Source organism: Triturus cristatus, chromosome 8, assembly GCF_964204655.1.
Source record: "Triturus cristatus chromosome 8, aTriCri1.1, whole genome shotgun sequence".
NCBI classification, from domain to species: domain Eukaryota; kingdom Metazoa; phylum Chordata; class Amphibia; order Caudata; family Salamandridae; genus Triturus; species Triturus cristatus.
Genome location: NC_140591.1, coordinates 285,927,190 through 285,949,867, shown reverse-complemented (window position 1 = coordinate 285,949,867; position 22,678 = coordinate 285,927,190). Strand labels below are relative to the sequence as shown.

At 45.7% G+C, this 22,678-nt stretch overlaps 1 protein-coding gene across 1 annotated transcript in view; it reads left to right on the top strand.

The window, feature by feature from the left end:
- The first annotated feature begins 721 nt into the window (after window positions 1–721).
- RDX (radixin) overlaps window positions 722–22,678 on the top strand; it is a 573,297-nt gene continuing 551,340 nt past the window's right edge. Inside the window, exon 1 of the mRNA XM_085621534.1 lies at window positions 722–836. The gene's annotated coding sequence lies outside the window, so the exon portion shown is untranslated. The remainder of the gene's footprint in view (window positions 837–22,678) is intronic.

The following is a 22,678-nucleotide window of genomic DNA, read 5'->3' as shown; positions in this document are numbered from 1 at the left end:
GGGGCTGCCTGCCCTGGGATCGCCTGTAAGATAACCCATCATGTTGGCATATTTGTTATGCAAATAAACCTCCAGCAATTTTCTCCACAAAAAAGGTGTCTTGTCTGTTTATTTCTCCAGGATATTGCTGTGGGGGGTTGGGGAGTGTTGCCGATATTGGAACTATATGCCTCAACACAACAATAAACATGAACGGGACCTTCTGTAATGTAACTGGCGCTCCGGTAAAACGCTCCAATACATTCGGAGCGGGTGCGCGATATGTAGAAATAAAACACTCACAAACTCGGGGGTGGAATTCGCATTATAAAGCAGTCGAAATAAAGTACTCCAAATACATTCCAGTCGAGTTCGCGCTATACAGAAGTAGAGAAAAACGATTGGGTAACTGGGAAGGCAACATCAATAAGATGCCACACAACCCTATCAGTCTATGCAAACACCAGATAATAAAAAGATTATACTAAGGCATCTCCCCTCATAATTTAACGAGTTGCTTCGTCGTCGCCTAACGAATGAACATTTCCTGCCAGCGATTACTTTAAATGCTAAACTCAAACAGTCACCAGACTACCAAAACTTCATATACAACGGCACCTATAACGGTCCTACTGTCACTCAGCGGGCTCGGCACCACGATGGAGTTATTTATTTCCCGATCTAAAATGTCCCCTCTCGCAGCGTGCTACGTCGGACGTGCCCCCTACGTAAGTATTAGCGTCGCTACTCAGTGGGGGCTCCCAGGGCGGAGACTCGTAGAAGCAGCAGCGAGCGCTCCAACCCGGCTCCCAGCCAACAGGACCGACCCTAGAGAGGAGGAACTCACTCTTTATAAGGTGAGTTTCAATATCTTAACACCCCAAGTACCTCTGGTCCAAATTCTTCAGTTGTCGCACCTAGCTCCCCCTTCTTTCGGGACTCGTCTCCTTATGAGCTGCCACATCTTTTGGTCGGCCCCTGAAAGTGGTGTATATCGGTTTGGGGGCCTTTCAAGCCCAGCCAACAGAACTTTGAGGCGGGGGACACCCTTTAAAGCAGCCTTTTTCCCCCAGAGGCGGCGACATATCTAACCTCCAGTGAGACGGGCAAAAAAAAAAGGGACAAGCGTTCAAGGGGAGGGGGCATGGTGTTTTATAGACTGCCAAACGAAGGGGCGGGGCTGGAGTGAAGTTTTTCAATAATAATTATTTGTAGTCATCGTGATCCTCGTAGAGGTGGGCGGTTTGAGTAATTCCAAGAACGGGGTCGGGGGGACAGGAGTAATGTACTGAAGACTTTACGCGATTTCTGTATTCTCACACGCAATGTCTGAAACAGTTCTCTGTTTTTATGACTTAAGTGGGTATTAAATTAGCCCCTTTCTCTGTTATCTTCTTTAAACGCATCTGTATTTCTAACTATTGCAACGGCATGAGTAGCACAGTTGTATTTGTCTGTGTTTAAGGCGGCATGTTTGGAGATTAGCTGACTAAGTACCGAGAATTGACGCCTTTCGTTCGCTTAACAAATACGTGACCGTAGGACGCCTTGTATCAGTCACCAAGGAGTCCTCAAAATAATATTCTACCTGAAATGTGTAATAATCAGGCTAACGTGATTCCTAATCCTATTTCGTATTGTTTACCGATTCCACAGTTGACAGTGTGATACTTACAAAACGCCTCTTGTTGCAGCATTTTATTGGTATACATATGTATGCTTGTATCATTGTATTAAAATGTAAAACTGTTATGGGTGTCTCGCTCGTCAGTGTTGGAAATGGAAAGCATTTATTTACTTCGGGGACTCGTTGTACGGAGATGAGGGAAGTCCACATAAAAAAATGCTCTGGAACTCCCCGGGTCGCCACTACATACGTATTGACACCTCTCTACAAGAATGTCTCACACTTTTAAGTTCATTACCGACTCTCCTTACCATGGTTGTAATCCTAGTAGTGAAGAGGATCGGCACCTCTGAGCATGGCTGCCATTCTAGTAGTGGACAGCACTTCCCAGTAGAGCTAGGATGGTTCGTAATATCCCATGCAAGTTATTCTTAGCGTGGTACTTTCTACACATCTGCTGGGACAATATCAGCACATGGATGGCTACTATACATTGTAATGAAGCAGTTACAATGAAGCAGTTACAACACTTATTTGCAGGATTTAAGTACTACTTTTAATGGGGTGTATGAGTATCTCAGATTTTAAGTAATACTTAAATATTACCTTTCGCCGTCCAAGTGTAAGCCATGCATTGCAAACGACCCTCTTTTTATTTTAATCGACATTCCTTTATTGAAACACTAGGAAAAATGAAACCGAGACCACATCGCATTTTATCTTCCTACTTTCATTAAAGCTGTTTAAAGATTAGAACCGATCAATGCAAACTAAGCTGGCTAATAGGTTCAACTGTAATTTACCGCATTTTAAAACAGCAGAAGTACTGTGTGAAGCTTAATGTAAAAAGCAAGTTTTTGTTTTTAATCACATTAACTGTGTACTTGGACACCGTCCAAACTTGTTGTATTGGAGAGTGTCTGTTATAGTGCAGACTGGTAAAAGGGTACCTGGTAATATTTTTGTGTGGACGATCAGATCCCATTTGAGACAGTTATCTTTCCAGGCTCTAGGTCAGTGACCGTGCTTCAGGACCACTCGGTACCTCTTAGCGATGCCGCTGACGTGCCATTTCCGAAGTAGGACTGGTGTTGTAGCGTGATCAACGTACCTCTGTAGACATTGCTTCCCCTACTACTCATAATGGTGACTGTCTGTGTTATGCTTTTTTCCCTTTAAATGCGCTTGGAAGCAAGAGCATTTAAAGCAGACAGTTTAAAGGGGGAAAAGCCATAGTACTTAAAACAATAAACAGATTAAATGGTTGACCAATACTAAAAAGTGAGGTATTCGGGATAGATGAGTGTAACCAAAGGCAGTTAATTAAAGTAATGATTACAGAAATGTTATTATGTGAAAGCATGAATTTAAATTTGTCATGTTTCGTTACTCGTGTGGGGGATTGAGGTGATTAATTTAGGTCTGTGCTTTTTTCAGATCCTCTAGATTGAGGAGTGTTTTGAGAGCGACCATACCCTCCTTCTTTTTTTTTTTTTTTTTAAATTTTTTTTTTGTAGGATATAGCTTTTGGATTTTCTGATATAGCATTACAATAGAGTGAGTGAACACAAGTCTGCACGCATTGGCGTTTGGAAAGAGGGTGAAGCTGAAGGTTATCAGTGCTATACTTGGTATGGTGAATTGGCAGGAAAGTATTTCAGCTAAGTAAACTGGGGACAGCCCATGAATGGTTGGAGGTACAAAGATAAGGAACTTAAACTGGGTTTTGCTTCAGGCAGACAGCCAGCTGTCCAATAAAGATGAGGAGGTCTAGCATCAATAAAGAGATAAGTTGCAAAATTGACCACTTTTGAGAAGTGAGAATACACGGTTTGGGAAACTCAGAAAAATTGTTAATTTTACCCAAGATAAGCGTGTCTATAGGGAATTTGAGGGGCTTCGAGGTATGAAATAAAATTATTTTATCTGTTTGAGAGGCTAATATCTGGCAGTTGTAGTACACAAGGCTATGTAGATGAACTTGTGATTCAATAAAGGTTTTTGGCAGAGGTTTATAGGCTTTTGACTCCAGATGGGACAGATTAGTAGAGTAAAGGGAAATAACTCTGTTTCTGTTTTAAAAGAAGTAAATAAGATGAATAATCAATGCAACCATTGCCTGATGGATGTGAGCTAGCTGGAGATTTGATCATTTATAGGGGATGGGAAAGAAGATGATTTTGTCAGCCCAAAGATATGAAATCCGAAAGCAGAAAATGTAACTTAAAAAAAAAAAAAAAAAGATTTGTTCTTCATGACGCAGTTTTGCAGGCTCTTAAGTGTTGTAAGTAACAGGTATTAATCATGTCCAATTTATTACTAGTTTACTGATCTTGGAAGGATGTAAGACTAATTTGACCTAGCGAGAAATTCAATACATGCGTGATCTGCAAGTCACAGCAGATGTGAACATTAATCTTGCAGAACCATCTTGCCATTATATTGCACCAAGAGAGGTGATTACAGTGGTTAGGTTACGTATGTCTATGGTAATTAAATAGACTGAACATAGCTGAAAGCTAGTGGGGCGCTGAACTCCGTCAAAGACAAAACGGTGTGTGATAGGAAAAGTATCTAGATTGTTGATTGCTTCTGCATCATGATCTTTTCCGTAATTTGTATTTATAAGGCACACCTATTACCCGGAGGGTTTCATGGCGCCCTAGAAAGAGCCGATTTAGGCTGTCTGAGAGGAGCCTTTCGGAAGAGTCAGGTTTATATTTATTTTTTAAAATATGGGTATGGACCTGACAGCTCCAATGACGAAAGGGCGTTCTTTGTAGGTCAGGGGTAGTGCGAAAAAATGCAGATCCCCCTGCTTTGACATGCCTGATTCAGGGGACCTGTGTGAGAATTAGGCCAGTCAGGATGTCTGGGTGGGATGTGAAAGTGGATACTCTGTGCCCAGTTTGTGTTAATTGTAACAAATAAATATGCAGTTCCTTTAGACAAAGTCACAAAATGAGAATATGTATTTGGTTGGTCTAGAGTCCAAAGGGGTGGATGGGAGTCTGCTCCATTTGGAACCGGGGCCCTTACTCACCCAATTGAGTGTCATGCTTCATCATCGGGCTTGCTCCTCATCCGTCTGGCGCTATAATGCCTGACTGGCACCCACATAGGGGCTTCTTGTCAGTGATCTTTTATTACAACTTAGATGGTGAAGTGAGATTGTAGGGCTGTAAAGTGTAGATGGTGTGGTGAGGGTAGGCAGTGTAATAAAATAAGCTAAGTAGTACTCTAAAAGAAGGTTTAATCGTGGAGTCTTCTTGTCTGGCTAGAAACTATAGTGGCTAACCTGTGGAACAATGTTCTCTGGTTGCTCTCTAGTATCAAAGGTCAACAGGTTTCTTGCCTGATCTCACAGAAGGGATCAATTGGCAATTTGTCAGAACCAAAAATTGATTTTCATCTACACAGTGGTTGGAAAACCGATTAGTAGCAAGTGTAAACCAATCACTACTAAAACCTAAATGTGGTGTACCTTATGAGAATGCTGACCTGTAATAAAAGTATCATTGTATATTGGTTAAAATGTTATACATAAATGTACTGCTGCAACAAAAAATATTAATAAATTCCTATATTTCGCACTGGTGTTCGCAAAGCGGAGAATAGCAATGACATGGAAAACCAGTGTGGCCCCCAGCAAGCGCACATGGTTACTGGAACTCCGCAAAGCATTGGTGGCTGAGCACACAACACAAACGATGGGGGTATCCCGAGATAGAACGCAGGCCAACCCCATGCACTGACAGGATTATTTATCTTTTGTGGAAGGCAAATTGAGTACACCTAGCGCCATCTTAACCTGATACTGAGCATTTTCTGCTAGTCACATATATGAACATGCTGCCACATGCCAGTGTGCAACTTAAAAGGACCACTACACTGGGCAGGTTCATGCCTGCCCCAGCAAGATCTCACTTCCCTCCGCCGCCTCCCTCTCTCACTCTGGCCGCTTCCGCTATCTTCCCCCTTTTTATTCTTCTAAGAGGGTTCACATGTAAGTAACTACCCTGGCCCATAGACGACCTGCATCGTATAATGTACTTGAGTAAATAGAGATCGTACAGTTTGTATTTGTGTTTAATAAATCGTTGGTGTGGAATTATGTAGCTGGGAGAAGTGTTAACTGATTTGTATTTTTTTTTTTTAAGTTTGTAAAGTGGTTTAAATGTATGGACGTATACACTTGTTGGACAGGATTTTCTCTGTCTTCACTCTCTCTGTCACCAGTATGAAGCACAACCTGGCTCTCCACCAGGCATTCAGAGTAATAAAGTCACTATACTGTTTTGTATGTTAATACTGGCAAATTGTATTATGCACACATTATGATAAACCAATAAAGACGATTAAAAAAAAAAGTTATACATAAATCTCTCTGCCAAAACCTTCTACTGTATCCTTTTAGGACGCTAAATTAGCGTTCTTTCTGCCAATACTCAAGGAGGCCTAAGAAGCATCTTAATTGGGTGAGTTTACATGCCTCTAAACAGTGTATGAAATTCTTATGGCCTCAGATGTGTCACTTGCCTGTCACAATTTCTATCTTTTTTCACTGCACCTAATGCACATGAGTGTTAACAACATGTTGTTCTAGCCGCTGCATCCTGGACAAATGAGATTTTAACCAATATACATTGATACTTTGCTGGCATTCTCATAAGGTACACCACATTTAGGTTTTAATAGTGATTGTTTACACCTGCTACTAATCGATATTCCAACCACTGTGTAGATTAAAATCAGTTTTTGATCTTGATGAAATTGCCAATTGATCCCCTCTGTGACAGATGGCAAGAAGTCGGTTGACCTTTTGATACTAGAGAACAACCAGAGAACATTTGTTCCACAGGTTAGCCCATATTGTTTTTAACTAGACAAGTATACTCTGTGATTAAAATTTGTTTTAGAGTACTACTTAGCCTATTTTATTACACTACCTACACTTGCCACATCCATCTACACTTCACGGCCCTACACCCCCTCTTCACCTTACGACTTGGAATAAAAGATCTACAACAAAGAGCCCCTATATGGGTGCCCGTCCGGCATTGCAGCGCCTGCCCGATGAGGAGCAAGCCCGATGATGAAGCATGACAACCAATAAGGGTGTGTGAGGGCCCCAGTTCCAAAAGGAGCAGAGTCCCATCTGCCCCTTTGGACTCTACACTGACCAAACATATATTCCCAATTTGTGACTTTGTCTAAAGGAGCTGCATACTTATTTGTTACAATTAATACTTTTAACCCTTTCCATGCGACTGACGGCCCCCGGCCGTCAGACATCACAGTGGCCGTGTGCGGAGGACGGCCAAGGGCTGTCCGAACCACGTCCACTCATTTCGCCCGCACCACGGTGGAATTTGCGCCGCGGTCAAGGAGTTTGGGGGCTCGTATGCTGGACCTACAAACGCCCCTATACCCCTTTCCTTTTGATAACCACTTTGTGTTAAACCTTGTTGGTAAGGAGTTTAAAATGGGTTTCTGGATCCGGAGTCAGTGAAGTTCCTTCAGTTGCTTGGTTATGTGCTCTTGAAGAGGAAGGTGAAGTGCGAGTCTAGCTGCTGCGTTTTGTACCTCTTGGAGGCTGTTAGTGAGTTTTGCTGGGATGCCTATGTAGAGAAACTTTCTCTAGTCCTGTCTGCTGGTGATGAGGGCTTGAGGCACGGTTATGTTGATGTCAAGTGGGAGCCATTTGAATATTTTCCAGAGCATTCTGAGGATGTTGAAGCAAGAGGATGTCACAATGTTGACTTGGTTGGCCATGGAGATCTGGGTGTCAATCATGACACCTGGGTTCCTGATTGCATTAGTGGCTATGGGGCCCGGGCCCAGGCCCAGTTTGGTGGGCCCCCAAGAGTGACGTGACTTTGTCAAACAATACCACTCTTGCTTTGCCAATGTTGAGTTTAGGATAGTTGCTGGTCATCCAGTTGGCCACGGCGGACATGCACTTGAGGAAGTTGGATTGCATGATGGGTGTGTCTTCTGAGAGGGAGATAATCAATTGCACGTTGTCTGCATACGAGGTGATGCTGAAGATGTAGGATTGGATGACCATGGCGAGAGAGGGCACAAAAGTATTGAACAGGGTGGTGTTCAGGGAGATGCCCCAGAGTATGTTGCATATCAACTTGGTGGCTTTCGACTGATAAGGGGGTACACTGCCCATTGGGTTTGTTTGGTGAAGGAGGACTTTTTCCATTGTTTGTCTAGGGCTTTGATTCTTGCTTCGTAGAGTTGTCTGAATGAGGATAGGATGTGAGACTGTGTCAAAGGCTATCTAGAGTTCCTAATGAATGAGGGCTACTGTGTCTCTCATGTCTGTGATGAAGCATAGGTTGATGGTGGTGATGAGGGCTGTCTTGGTACTGTGGTTACCTCTGAGGCTTGATAGTGATGGGTCTAGGAGGTGGTTGAGGTGGATGGCGTGGTTTGAGTTGATTAACATTTCCTGGACTTTGGCTGGGTAGTGTAAGAGGGGGGTGGGTCTCTATTTGGACATGGTCAGGGAGTCGCCTAATGGTTTATTGTGAATGGGTCTGTTGCAAGTGTGTTTCCAGGAGTCCGGGAAGAAGGCAGTGAAGAGTGCCATGTCTAGTATTGGGGTGAGTGCAGTGCAGTGCAGATGAGGGTAAGTCCTCTTGTGAAGATGTAGTTATAAAAAAATATATATTTTTATTGGCATTTGATAATTCATTCAGACAACGTACATCTGAACCCTAGTCATGTTAACAGGCAGTTGTGGGTGCAAAAATAAATCGTAAGCATTTGACAGCAATTACTGTTGACAGTATCACACATGAATTCTTATACATTTCCAAATCACTGTGGGTCACATAACGGTTGTCAGTGCGGTATGGTCCTCCATCATCCCAGCTGATGTAGTACATGGGCTGTTCAGCTCCTAGGTTCCAGGCTCTTTTTAACGTGTCTCGCGTTATGAGTCCTATATTTACATTTTTGTAAAAAAAAAATCACCTGTTTTATTGGCATTTAGATAATGTAGTGCAATCGTTCATAAAAGAGCAAGAGCTTTCACATAATATACATTATACTCACCTTCCACCTAAAAGTCGCCCTTCAGTCTCGAACCCATTACCAGCGCCTGATCTGGTATTCACCATCAAGCATTCGAACGTTCGCGGTATACATATTATATCAGCAGATATTTTGAATAATTTCGGAACAGTGAACCTCAGCTCTCGTGCAACCATGAGCACTGCCATCAGTGGTGGAACAGATATATCCATTAATACTCTGCAATGCTCTATAAGATCAGTGGTAGCCAGGCGCCATGATCTAAAGCACATTAATGTCTTGGGTAGCAAACATGTCATTTAAGAACACAAACTGGTTCAACCAAACAGAAATCATAGTTGCCTAGGGGGTGTGGTAGGACTAGACTTGGAGAAAACCTGTTCAGGAGATCTAATAAGCATATGTGCTGTTGTGCCGGGGTTAAGACTCGGTGGGAGGGCGCTATTGTTTTTGATCATCATGAATGGGCTGCTTCCTGCCAAACATACTCCTCATCTAGAGGGTTCTACAATACCCTCAGCTGGGCTTATGTTGACTGTCATGTCTTTGGGTGCCGCAACATGTCTATTGTCCCAGGCTCCCAGCACCTCCGTCCAAAGGGTCAGTAATGGGCAGCGCCTTATTCCCCGTGCATCTTCCTTAAGAAATGCCCTTTCTTGTGCTCTGGCCCATGTATCGACCTCTCTCTCTCAGAATGCAACTGTGGGCCTGCCCCGGTCCTCCATTTCAGTGCTATTTTTCTTTTGGCTAAGATCAGTGCAGGGTCCACAAATCTGTTGCCTTCTCTGCGGGCCTTGGGTCTGGGAAATAATCCCATTAGGCAAACTTCTACCTTGTTCGGGAGTGAGCGCACCAGTACTGCATTAAGCATTAGCCAGTCAAATATAGGCCCAAGAATCCTAGGTCTGTACCATACAGCCAATGGGCCAACCACTGTAGCTGGCCAAGTAGTACAATTCAAAGTTTAAGGCACCCAGCCCATCGGCCACATGGGCTCTCCACAATACCAACAGGGAAACCCCATTATGCTCCCATCCCATATCCGGTCACGAAGTAGAGTCCAGTTTGTTAAACCAAAGACGTGTTCGGATGACAGGGAGGTTTACAAAGAGAGAAGTCTGGGAAGCATAATCATTTTGGATAATGAAGTGTGCCATCATCAGTAACTTCAGGGAGTGCCAAAATTGTACACAGGTCTTAAGCGATCGGATCACTGGTCCCATATTGCTATCTCTAAGGCCTTCCAAGATATGGAGCACCTGGGTACCCAAGTAGCGAAAGGACCAGGGTGACCAGGCCAGTCCTAACGGCATATCTGCTGTTCACACCCCACCCGCCGTCATCTGCTAAAATCTGTGTTAAAGGTGTTCCCCTAGACTTCGGGTGCACCTGCCATGCCAGGAGCCTTCCTGATATGCCTCCCTCCTTGTACACACCCTTGCCTGATATTTCTGGAGGTCAATATTCCGGAGTTGGTCAAGGGCTGCACTATATCTGCCCTTACTCTCCGTGGGTTGTGTCCATAAAGTGTCGTTAGAACCTAATCTATTACCCAAATCATGCAGGCTCTTTTCTAGAGTAGAAAGTTCTTTAAAGAGCTCTCTTTTCACACCTACCGACTATCTCATGCAATGTCCCCTCGTCATGACCTTGAAAGCGTCTCACTCAACAAGGGGCTCAGAATCAGTACCCTGGTTAATTTGGAAATACTCGGTGATAGCCGCTAGAAGGTTTTCTCTAAAACAGACCTCCTCTAGGAGAGACGGGGAAGCGCCAGACTGCAATCGCCGGGGGCTGGGCCACAGGACTGACGGTTATCAATAAAGCCCAAAGATCCGTCAGTGTGTGCCCCAAGTATTCAGTGTGAGCTACACTCTGGCAAAGGCGGGTTGAGCAAAAACAAGGTGTGTGTGCAATTTAAGAAAGGCATGAGTAATAAGAATAATCACATACTTGGTCATGTTGGATCCTCCAAATATCATTAAGAACCCAGCGTCTATCCAATCATAGAATCTCTTCGAAGTCCTATATGCCAATGCCCCCCGTTTATGGGGGGGGGTGGACCTATCTAAGTGGACATCCGCCACACAATTAAAATCTCACCTTAAGACTAGGTCATCTGCCACGAGGAAGCACAAACTGACTGACAGTGCTTGTAGGATGGGAAGCTGATCCTGGTTTGGAGCATATATATGCTACCCAAGGTAACCACTCTTCCCAGGATCCTTCCCTTAACCACACAGAGACCTTGCGGTCAGTAATAGAATTGGTAGTTTCAAAGGGGTTCCCCCCTCTGATCCACAACAGCGCCCTTCGGGAGTAGACAGAGTAGGAAATTGCAGAGATGTGTCCTCGCCATCTGCGGCGCAGGCTAGGAATTTCCTCTGCAGTGAGGTGGGTCTCCTGCAACATAACTATTTGGGCTCCTCGATGACATAGACATCGATGGATGCTATGCCGCTTTGAGGCAGATCACATTCCAGGACAACAGTTTCACTTTACAATGAGGGTCGCCTATGTCAAAGAGCTATAGCACTCGCCCCATTCACCATCCACTGATCCCTCCGTGTTTCCCTCAGCAGTCCTGAGCTATCCACAACTCCCCTAGCAACAGAACAAAATCCCAACCATGAACTCCCTCTCCCAAGGGCTAGTAAGGGCAACCCCAGAGGGGGCAGGCAATGTAACTCTATAAGCCCCAACATGTCCCGGCCCATCTTTAGTTGGAATACAATGAGTTATTAAACCGAAGGACAGCCTCAGCAGACCAGTCTCGCCACCACCCCACCCCCCTCAGACTCTCCCTTCGCACCATTCCCAGCCCAGACCAGATCATCTTCAAGCCGAGCATACAGCGCAGTTATAATGACCAAGTATATACCAGGAGTCTGCATCCTGCCACATGTGGAGCAGTTCAAACCAAGATAGGTATTAAATAATATCCTCCACGGATTGAGGTATGGTGACCGTAAGGCCCTTGCCCCCAGAGTTGAGCTTTGGGAGTCGGAAGCTGCTGACCAATGATCAGAAGAGGTGTCCATGCCCACCTCAGTCTTCTGCAAGGATACAATTTCTGCCACAGCCTGTAGCACAGCTTTGCGCTCCTGTTTGTCTGCGAGGAGAAGGGCCCCTGGCGGGAGGACCATCCGGCTGTTCGCCTAGATCGTCTCTTGGATCTACATCAGGTTGACTTGGATTTCTCCTGCGAGTGCCTGGGCGGCTCACCCGCATTGGTTTTAATTTTTTTAAAATTAAATTAAATTTTCAATTATGCAATAATACAGGTCTCAATAAAGTTTCACGGTAAAATGAAGTATCAGTCCACATTATTTATACAGACGCCCTCACCCATGGTATTATTACGGTACTATAGCGAAAACTAAAGCAGACTATTTTGCTAATACCATTCTTCTAGCAGCTAATAGCACCAAAGCTATATTCAGCTTAGTAAAGAGTCTGTCTAAACCTGACTGTGCTAATAACAAAATTCCTGTTACTCAAGCTTTATGCGATGAGTTAACTTCCTATCTGGAGGATAAAATCGACAAGATAGTTGGGGATTTTGATCCACCAACAGCGGTGGAAGAACCTGATCCTCAGTTGTCCAATGCTGAGCAGGGTTCTCTGCCATCACCAGACCTTAAGCCCAGCAACCCAACCATTTTAAAACACTGCCAGCATACTCTGGATTGCTTTCGCATTCCGGACGAGGAAACATTTGATACCTTAGCCAGGGGTGTCTCCTCTGGGTCCCCCCTGGACGCCCTTCCCCACAGAGTCTGGAAGGAATACGGGGCCGAGCTCTTTCCCTATTTACGACAGATCTGTTGTCTATCCTTGAGTACGGGAGAGGTCCCTAAAAACTGGAAGGAAGCTGTTGTGACCCCTCTTCTAAAAAAAACTACGCTTGACCCCGGGTGTGTGGCCAACTATCGGGCAATTTCTTTATTGCCATATCCTGTTAAAATTCTGGAACGCATCGTCAGTAAGTCTCTATCCCAGTATCCTGAGGAGTATTCGCTCCTTGACGAGATGCAGTTTGGCTTTCGGCCCAAGCACGGTACTGAAACAGCACTTGTTACCGTGCTTGATGATATGAGGATGCGTGCGGACAGTGGCCAGTCAGTGATCTTGGTGCTGTTGGACATGTCAGCGGCTTTTGACACTGTAAACCACGGTATACTGTTGGAGAGACTTAAAGACCAGGGTGTGACCGATCGCGCCCTTGACTGGCTTTGTTCTTATCTAACAGATAGGACACACAGTGTGCCTTCAGCCGTTCTCCGCTAACAAGTTTTCCTTACGACAGGGGGTCCCGCAGGGCTCAGGGATTAGTCCTGTGCTCTTTAACATCTATTTGCAGCCTCTCATTCCGCTTATTAGATCTTTTGGAGTGGAGGTGGTGAATTACACGGATGACACCCAGCTCGTGTTTTCCTTGGAAGAGAATTATTCAATTTCCTTGGAAAGATTTCACGAGTGTATGACTAGCACCACGAAGTGGCTTAAGAAGAACTGGTTACAATTTAACAGTTCTAAAACGGAAGTGGTCCTGTGTTTTCTTCCAGAAGATCTGATCAGCCTGTTTTACCCATCTTTCAGCTGTCCCCTACTGGCGCACCTATTACCCTTTCTAGCACAGTATGCAATCTGGGGCTGATGGTGGATCAGGATCTCTAACTGAATTCTCAGGTTAACAAAACGGTTGGCAATTGCTTCTCGCTAATCCGAGTGCTGAGAAAGATCCTCCCTTTCTTGCCTAACTCTGCTAGAACGCAGGGTGAGATGCATAATTCTCAGCCTAGTTGATTATTGCAACTCTCTATATCTGGGTGCGCCTAACACCCTTATCGGGAAGCAGTACAGAATACAGCCCATTGCAGCGAAACTCGCTTTAAATAGGCAGCGAGGGACCTCAACCACATTAGCCTTGCGGGATTTGCATTGGCTGCCGATCCACCAGCGAATTCAATTCAAAGCTCTATGCACTGTCTTTAGGGCAGCTCATGGAATGGGCCCTAAGAACCTGCAAAGAAAATTCAGCTGGTATTCTCCAACTAGAAACCTTCGTTCTGCTTCTGCATTTCTGATGAATGTAGTCGGGTTCAGGCGGTCCAGAATAGGTGGCAGATCCTTCTCTGCCGTTGCTTCTCGGCTATGGAACACTCTCCCTCTGGATCTACGTCAGGTCCAAAGTTTTATGGATTTGAGGAAAAAGTTGAAAACGTTTTTATTCCCTAGGCTGGAGTAATTTTTCCTTCTGATATTATCTCTTTTTCTCCCTTCCTGTGTCAGACCTCGGCTGCCCCTATTAACTTCTGGTGGGGACTCTCCTTTTTAAGCGCCAGGATACCCGTCGGGTGATAGAGCGCTATATAAGCACCTCATTACATTGCATTACATCTTCTTGTGTCTGTCAGTTCTTGCCTCTACCCACCCCTGCTAGTTCGGTCGATGGGGAGATACAGATCTCTACTCTGTATGAGTTCCATTTCCCCCACTTTTGTCCCATTTTTTTAGGACTGCGTCTACTTTTGAAGACTTCCTTTTCTGCAATCATGCATTTATCCATGTAATTCGCCCATCCCTTCACTGTAGGCGTTTCACTTGCGCCCCATCGCAAGGCTATATTGCATTTGATTAGTGTAAATCCTAGTGTGACCCATTGTTCTATAGTAGTGAGGTCTGTGGCATCCCGTATGTGGAGGAGTCCCAACTTGGGTGTTAAATGAATTTCTTTTTCTATCGCATTTTTGCATCTGCCTTGTGGCATCTTCCCAGAATGGTGCGATGTTTGGGCAACCCCATATCACACTGTGAAATGTTGCCTGCTCCATGCAGTATCTGAGACATCATGTGTCCTCCCTGCGCCCTATGTTAGTCAATGTGGCCACAGTTAAGTATATTCTGTTTAGTACTTTGAGTTGGATGAGACTGAATTTAAGCGGTATGGCTGCCACTCGGCGGGACATTAGCGCGGATTGCTACTCATCGCCCTCCAGTGGCCCAATCTCATCCTGCCACCTTTCTCTGAGTCGTTGGAGTGGGTCTGGTCGGTTATTATATAGTTTTTGGTATGTCATCGACATAGCTTTTTTTTTGTCATGGGTTCGGAAAGTAGCCGGTCTTCCAGTGGGGATGCCTCCGACACCTCACCCTGTTTGGGAATGGTTGTGATAAGTGCGTGACAGTTTTGCATGTATCGGAACACTTCCTGGTGAGCCAAGTCGTACTCTTCTTTTGGTAGCTCTGAAAAGCGGAGTATGTTCCCTTTTTTCCATAGGTCACCTACTGTGGAGATGTCAATGGTGTCCCATTTGTCAAACCCTGACTGTGTACCATGTGTACCTTATTGTTGCGTTGTCCTTAACGGTGTGGCTTGGGTTATTTTCCCTTGCCATTCAAGTGCTTTGTTTGTCGGGTGTCCTATGTCAATTGTGATGGCTGGTGTAATGTCCTTTTTTGGGTTTGGAGTATAGGGTCCGTTGTATCCTTCCTTCCTCATTAGGAGCCTGTCCACCTGGTATGCAGGTTCAATCTGCGAGTAATAGACCCAGTGGCTGATGGCCACCAGTTGGGACGCCCAGTAGTCTAATCGTATGTTGGGAAGTGCTATCTCACCGTCGTACCAGCTCCTTGGTAGTTTGTGTGGCAATGTGTGGTGTTTTGCCATCCCAAAGCAGCATTATGACTTCATTATCTATACTTTTGAAATAGGTTTCGGGGACCTTAAATGGGCTGTTTTGTAGGATATATAGGAAACGTAGCAGAGACTACATTTTAACCAGCGCTGCACGCCCCAATAAGGACAGTGGTAGTTCTCTCCAGTGTTGCACGTCCTTTTGCAGTCTGCTTAGAGGGCTCATGAGGTTTTTGATATAGAAGAGTACTGGGTCTGTGTTTTTGTAGATCCAGAGGTATCGGAAACCCTCAGTGGCTGGACAGTCAGGTGGCAGTTCTGGGTTTAGTCCGCGGAGTGTGTAAATTAAGGACGTGGACCAGTTAATAGTGTAGCCTGAGTATTTACCGAAGTTCTTGGAGGATTCTGTTAATTGATTTTGCTGGCGAAGCAAGATATAATAAGACGTTGTCAGCGTATAGGGATATTCTATCCACATAGCCCTCTGCCCATTTTAGCCCTCTTAAGCAGTTGATCGCCTCTTACCCAGGTTGCGAGTGGTTCAAGCATCAGGGAGAAGATCAGCGGTGATAAAGGACACCCATGCCGCGTTCCCCTCCCCAATGGGAACGGACGTGAGGTGGGTTGTTTGCTCTTACTTGTCCTTTGAGGTCTGTATAGAAGAGCCTGACCAATTTTAGGAATTTAGGGCTGAAACCTGTTCGTTTCAAGACCTCGAAGTATGGCCATTAGATTGTATTGAATGCCATTTTTGCATCTAGTGAGAGTATTACTGCATCTTCTGCGACTGTCTTTCCGACTAAGAACATTTTATGCAGCCGGCTGATATTCAGGGCTGTATTGTGGCTGGGCATCAATCCCGATTGATCCCCATGTATTATTTTAGTGATGATGGGAGCAAGTCGGGAAGCTAGTATCTTTGCACAAATTTTGACCTCGACATTTAATAAGGAAATCGGTCGGTAGGAGCTGCAATTATCTGTTGGTTTATCTTTCTTCTGTATAACGACTATAGAGGCTAACCTTTGGTCTTCTGGTAGGTCCCTCTTCTTGTTACTTTCTAGAAACATATCTCGGAGATATAGTGCAACCTGGAATGACTTGATGTAAATGAATTCGATTGGGAGACGTTGGGTCCCATCGCTTTCCTGGATTGTATGTTGCCTATTGCTGAACAAATTTCCTCTCTGTGAGGTATCCCTCAAGCGAAGTCCCGATCATCTGGGGATGGTGTCAGTAGGGGAATGCCGGCTAACCATTGTCGTGAATTTTTGGCAGTGGTTTCAATGTCTGGTGTGTACAGCCTTTCAAAGTGGTTGGCAAATGCCTCTGATGTCTCTTGTGGGTCTTTGATAGTAGTGGTACCATTTATTTGTTACATGGGAACCTATCGCTCGCTTGTTCTTGCTTTTCTAGCCAGGCTAGGAGTTTGCCGGCCGTAGCCCCGATTTCGTACAATTTGTGTTGGGCTGCTATATATTTGCCCTTAGCTGCCTCTGTCATTTTTTTAAAACATATTTTATTTCCTTTTATATGCACCTGCGGCTCTTTTTTACATCTTGCAATGTTCTTTGCATTCAGACATGGAGTTTCAAACATTTCTTACAAATTACATACTGTTGGTTACATCCTCTTAACGTACAGCCCATACTTTAATTCTTATTTCTTCCCCCAACTTCTCCCAACTCCACCCTCCCGCACCCCTACTGCAAGTCATCAAATTATCCTGAGTTGTCTAAGCTGTCACACCTCCTGTTATTTATTGTGTGGTTACACATTTTTCGGAGGTTACTCTCAGTCTAAAATCAAACTGTTTCCTGTTGTCTTAAGAAATTGTCTCCCTGGGTTCTTACTCTAAAGCTCCTTCTTGCTCCCATTCCATTGTTGGGGTAGTAGATCCAGATCCCCAGTCAGCTCGCCTTGCCTCTTCTACTAGTGCCTCCCATGCCCTGGCTCTCTCGAGTTTACCCAGGTCCCTTCTAGTGTTCCTGAGCAAGATTCTGCCCTCCCAGTCCATCTAGTTCCTGCTTTCATCTAGTTATACTGGGGACGTTCAGTGCCTTCCACCTCCTAGTGTTTTTGCGCTTGGCTAGAATGAAGGCCAAGTCCTGAAATTTGTAAGTAACCTTTGTCTTTGCTGTATGGGAGAACAAGCAGAGTAGACCATGCCCTGGTGCGCACTGCACACCTCGGCCAGTGATTCGGGCCGTCTTGGTCATCACCACCTGCAGGTAGTGGGTCAGGGCCTGGCAATTCCACACCATATGAATTTAGTTTGCTCCCATCTCCCTGCATCTCAGGCACTCCACATCGTCTCCATGGAAGAAGCAGTTGATTAGATTCTGAGTGATTTAAAAAAAAATATATATATATTAGCATTTTCAACATAGTTACATTCTGCACAATGGATACATTGTGTGGTATAAGACAGTTTTGGAAGCAACGTTTATACATAAGTACGTGTCGGACCACAGGTGAGGTTCCACTAATGTCTCCCGACTATTGTGCATTCCCAGCGGTAGTGTCTACAACAGCCCATAACAGTAAAAAAAAACTAACAGAAACTAAACAATACCAATTAACCTTCCCTCCCTCCGTACCTTCCTTCTGATCCAGAACATGTCAATCCTGTGTGTGACTACCATGAGCCCAATATAATGTATCCGTCTTTCATTCAGGCATTGAGGTGTCTGTCCGGGTTCCCACTGGAGTTACTCCCTTGAGTATCATCTCCATCTTGGGAGCAGTGTGTGGGGTGACTTTAATTGTCTTGTAGTTCGTAAATCCTGTATGCCCAGGCTGATCTGTCATCCTCCGCTTTTTCATCGGTTCTAACAAAGTGCATCCGGACCATCATCCAGGCAATGACCACCCGCCTCCTGGCCAACACCAGACCCAGGTTTACAAATCTCCTGCCTAAATTTGTATTCTTAGGAGTTGGCAGTAGGCCAGGTATCGCCGTCTTAATATCCTGTGCAATATTCCAGTCAGTGGCCTTTCCTAGTCTTCCCAATACTTCCTCCCAATAAAACTGCAATGTGGGGCAAGTCCAGATCATCTGGATGAAGTCCGCCCCCTGTGTGTGACATCTAGGGCAACAGTCCTCTCGAGCGGGGTATATTACATGTAGTGTACGAGAGGTGAGCTATACCTGATGTATAACATTGTAGTTGAGTAATTTAAAGCAAGCATTTGTGCAATTTTTTAAAACTCCACCCCCCCCCCCCCCCCCAACTAGAACCTTCCGCCATTCTGCCTCCGTCAGGGGCACCTCCAGTGCATCATCCCAATTCTGCTGAAAGCGCAGCGCTGCCGATTCGGAGTGATGTATGCCCGGTGAATTATATAGAAACTAATCAGGCGAAATAGAGCGTATTTACTGCCTCAGTCATGAGAGCTATGTATTCGAATTGCTTTATGTCTAGCATGTGTTGGTTGGACTCGTTTGGGGCCTGTGTGTACTCGTCTTCTGCGATATCATGCTCTAGCTGCTCTATCTTCCCCCTCTGTTCTTTCTTGTGTCACACCTGAGTGCAAGTGCTTGTCCCCTTTACTTTGAAATAGAGATCTGTATGGTGTACCAGTTTGTCTTTTATTTTTGGAATTTTGAGGAGCCATGGATTAAGTGTTAGATTGGACACATGTTGGTACTTATCAAGGTGAGAGTGGCCCAGATGTGGGAGTGGTCCGACACTCCACATGCAAGGCTCCGGGCTTCCCTATAACAACTTATGTCGGCCGTATGCATCAGAATATAGACTATGCGGGGCAGGCTGTTGTGTGCTCCAGAGTAAAAAGTAAATTGAGATGAAATTGGATTGAAGTAGCGCCATGCATCCGTCAGACCCATGGCGCTAAGGAGGTCTATAACAGTGGCGTAGTGTTTCTGGGCTGGGCATGTGGCGGCAGCCTATCAGTGTGGTGGTTCAGGGTCATATTGAGGTCTCTGCCCAGAACCAGGCTTCAGAGTGCCAGATCAAGGATTAGTTTGCTTAGGTCAGTAAGGGCTGATTTATGGAGCACCAGGGAGGGCATATGATCATATGAAATTGATTGGCTTTCCTTCCCAGATTGCCTCTAAGACAGACAGCAAATCGACCCTGTGGGTCAGCCCATGCCTTTTGTGGCGTTAGTGGAAGAGTTTTACTGGAGCCAGATGTAAATCCCGCATGTACTGCTAATTTGTACCCCATCTGTTCGTTGCCCTGCAGTTGTTTCCTACTAGGTGGGTTTCCTGCATTACAATTGTCATGGTTTTGGTGCTTGAAATATAGCAGGACTATCCCTCTCTTTAGCTTATCTCCCAACCTGTTGACGTTCAAAGTGAGGATTTTGAGAGTGGTTTCAGTGAGTATTATTGCCATTGTTCGAGTAGGGGTTTCCGGCTATCACCTTTTTCACCCTGTCTGATGTCTTTGCTGCTGGGTGGGCCACAAGTGGTGTTATTTTTGAAGTCGGGGGCTCTCTCTCTCTGAGTGGGCCCACATGGTTGGTGTAGATGCTGTGTGATTTGTGAGTGTCTGTGTGAACTTCCCCATTGAGGTCGGTAGTGTGTCCCATTTAACCTTAGAACTGACCCACCTGAGCATTCGCCCCCTCCCTGCTGCCCTGCATGACGGACTTTGAACTACCCGCTTCCTCCCCAACATTGCAAAGTGCCTGTCGCCTCCCCACAAAAAGAAAAGGAGGTCCGTAGCCACGCCGAACTCTACCTCGTCCCTCACATACCCTTGCTTTAGGCAGTGATATAGATTATGGTCTGTTTGTCAACCCGAGGCATGATTCTACTTGCGTGGCATAATCTGTTGACCATAGCCAGTCTCAGCGTGGTTCTCAGAGTATGTTTCAGGTGTTTATCATGCCTGCTACGTAGCCATGTAGTTTAGTTCGGTGCTAGCGTGAGTGCCAGAGTGTTTATGCACTTACTTGGATTGCTGAGTTATAGTTTCTAAAGTTTTGTGGTCTCTCTTCATTTCAGTTCAGAGTATGCAGTCCCTTGGTTTGATTCTTTAAGAGCGTTGTGAGGTTGTTCTCAAACGTCCTTCTTTGCTTGGAGTCCCAACCTGATGCCAACCATCCAGCCAGTCCCAAGTTTCTTCTGGCGTTGAGAAAAACCATGCTTTGCCTTCTGTCTCAACACGTAGTTTCGGCGGTAATAGCATTGCATACTAGTGCTTTTTTCACTTCCAGGAAGCTTCGTCGTCGTTCTTGAACTCTGAAAGTGAAGTCTCGGAAGGAGGTGATTGTGCTGTTCTTAAATTTAGTTGGTGGGGCACTGTGAGCGGTTTGTAAGATGGTGCCTCGGTCTCGAAAAGGAAAGACTCTAGCTAATATTGGCCTGGGGGGCACCGGGTGTAGGCCTACCTTCTGGTACACTGTGTGCCCTTAAGATCGAAAAGTACAGTGAGAGGCCTTTCAGTTGCAATGCTTAGTGATTCAAGCTTTTAAGAAGAGGTCTGTTGCTGGCTCTTCTGCACGTTCCAGCACTCCCAGGATACGGTCATTGTTCTGGCTTGGTTGAAAGCTGTTGTACTTGCTTCTTGAGACGAGATGTGTCGGTGGATATTGTGTTTGTCGCCTCTTTCACTTCTTTGACTCTGGCATTCAAGTTGCGGAAGTGCGCTCTGACATGTGAGATTTCAATATTTACTGTGTCCAGAGAGAAGTTTGGACATTGTTAATAGCTGCCATTATATCTTGTAGTGTGAGTTTGGGCTGCCCGGTAGGAGTCTGGGCTTGTTCTTGCGCGCTTGCATTCGCAGTCTTTTGATCTACTCCACTTTTAGCCAATGCATATTTGTCAAGCTTGGTCTTAAGTGTGGTCTTGCTGCCTTTTCCGCCTGCCATCTTTCTATGTACGGCTTGTGTCTGTTCTCTTGTGAGGTAGTTCCACGCCGCCTGCCTTAGGGCAGAGTGCCCTGTACGGCCTGTTGAGTTTCCATAATTTTAGTACGTGAGCTGTGCAGCCACTATCTGATATTTCCTAATTTCGCGCGGGGCTATTGAGATGGAGTGCAGGCTTTAAGTATTGCTTTCACCTTTTTCTTGATTTTGTTGTGTGGTGTCTGTCTACTGGTTCACTGAGGGGGGGTGGGGTGGGGTGGGGTGGGGTGGAAGCTGAGCCTCTTGAGGGAATTGCTGGTCTGTACCCGGTCTATTGTTTGTGCAATATTGCTGCGAGCTTTAGCTATTGTACATTGCCTCGTGGGTCTTATATCCCGCGTAGCACAGTTCGCGGTATTTCGCACCCCCTCCTCTCTGTTCGTGTGGTGTTCGTATGGACTAGATACTGCGTTTCTTCTCCCTCCAAATCGCCTCTTTGCATTTGCGGTGGTAGGCATGCGGATCCCCCTGTGACCGGGGCTTAGACGGCACCTTCTGAACCCTCCGGGCAATCGCTATGTGGTTCTCCGTGATGTCCGTCTTGTTGCTGGGGAGAGACGCGGTTGATATGCCCCGTAGGCTGCCTTTGCGCCTGTACAGCGATGGGGAGTGTGTGCCATGTTTCAGCCAGGGCTGGTCTCTTGCCCTCACTGCTTGTTTTGCCACTTTTGCCCTTGACTTCTGCTGGCTGCGCCCATGCTCTTTGCAGCCTCTGGTATTGTGAGGTGCGGATCGCATTCATCGCTCTGCATTCTTAGCCGCTGGCTGGTGGTTCCGGCGATAATATCTTGGGTGCGTTCTGTCCCCTTTCCGTTCTCAGTCGTTCTGTTCCATTGCTGGCTGCTCCGGCGCATCTCTTCCCGTGCTGGGCGCTCTATCACCATGACCCACACTCGCCAACTTTACTTGGTCAGGCCACCATTCTTGGGCTCTGGTCTTTCCTCTCTATTTTCACTCTCGCATCGTGGTTAGGCGAGCGAGACCCCGGGCGCATCCATTTTCTTCATCGCCACAGTTTGCTTTTCTTGTCGCCTTCCCTCTGTGATCTCGACCAGCCTATTTTGTAGCCTGAGACTTTGTGAGATTATACCATCTGGCGTGTGTCTTTTGAGACGGATATTGGCGGAATACGGGGTGATGGTTTCGGAGCCGCGCTAATGTGCGTCCATTTCCTTCGGCTGATGGCCACGCCTCCCTCACTCGCATTGTTGGATTCTATCCATGCCAACACTGCAGCAGGGGTGTCACAGAAGTTGGTGTTGCCATCAAGTATCATACAGAGCATGGCATGAAACATCAAGGAGTACTGTATGCCTTCTGCAAGGACAGTGGGCGGAATGCAGTGGTGGGGGAACCTGAGTTTTTAGTTTTGGTGAAAGGGATTACCTTAATGACTTGACGTATCGCTTGCTTTTTTACCGGGCCCCTAATAGCCTCCCGGACCTCATGCGGTAATATGGGAAGGTGAGGGCTGGCTAGGAACCTATTTTGGGAGAGTA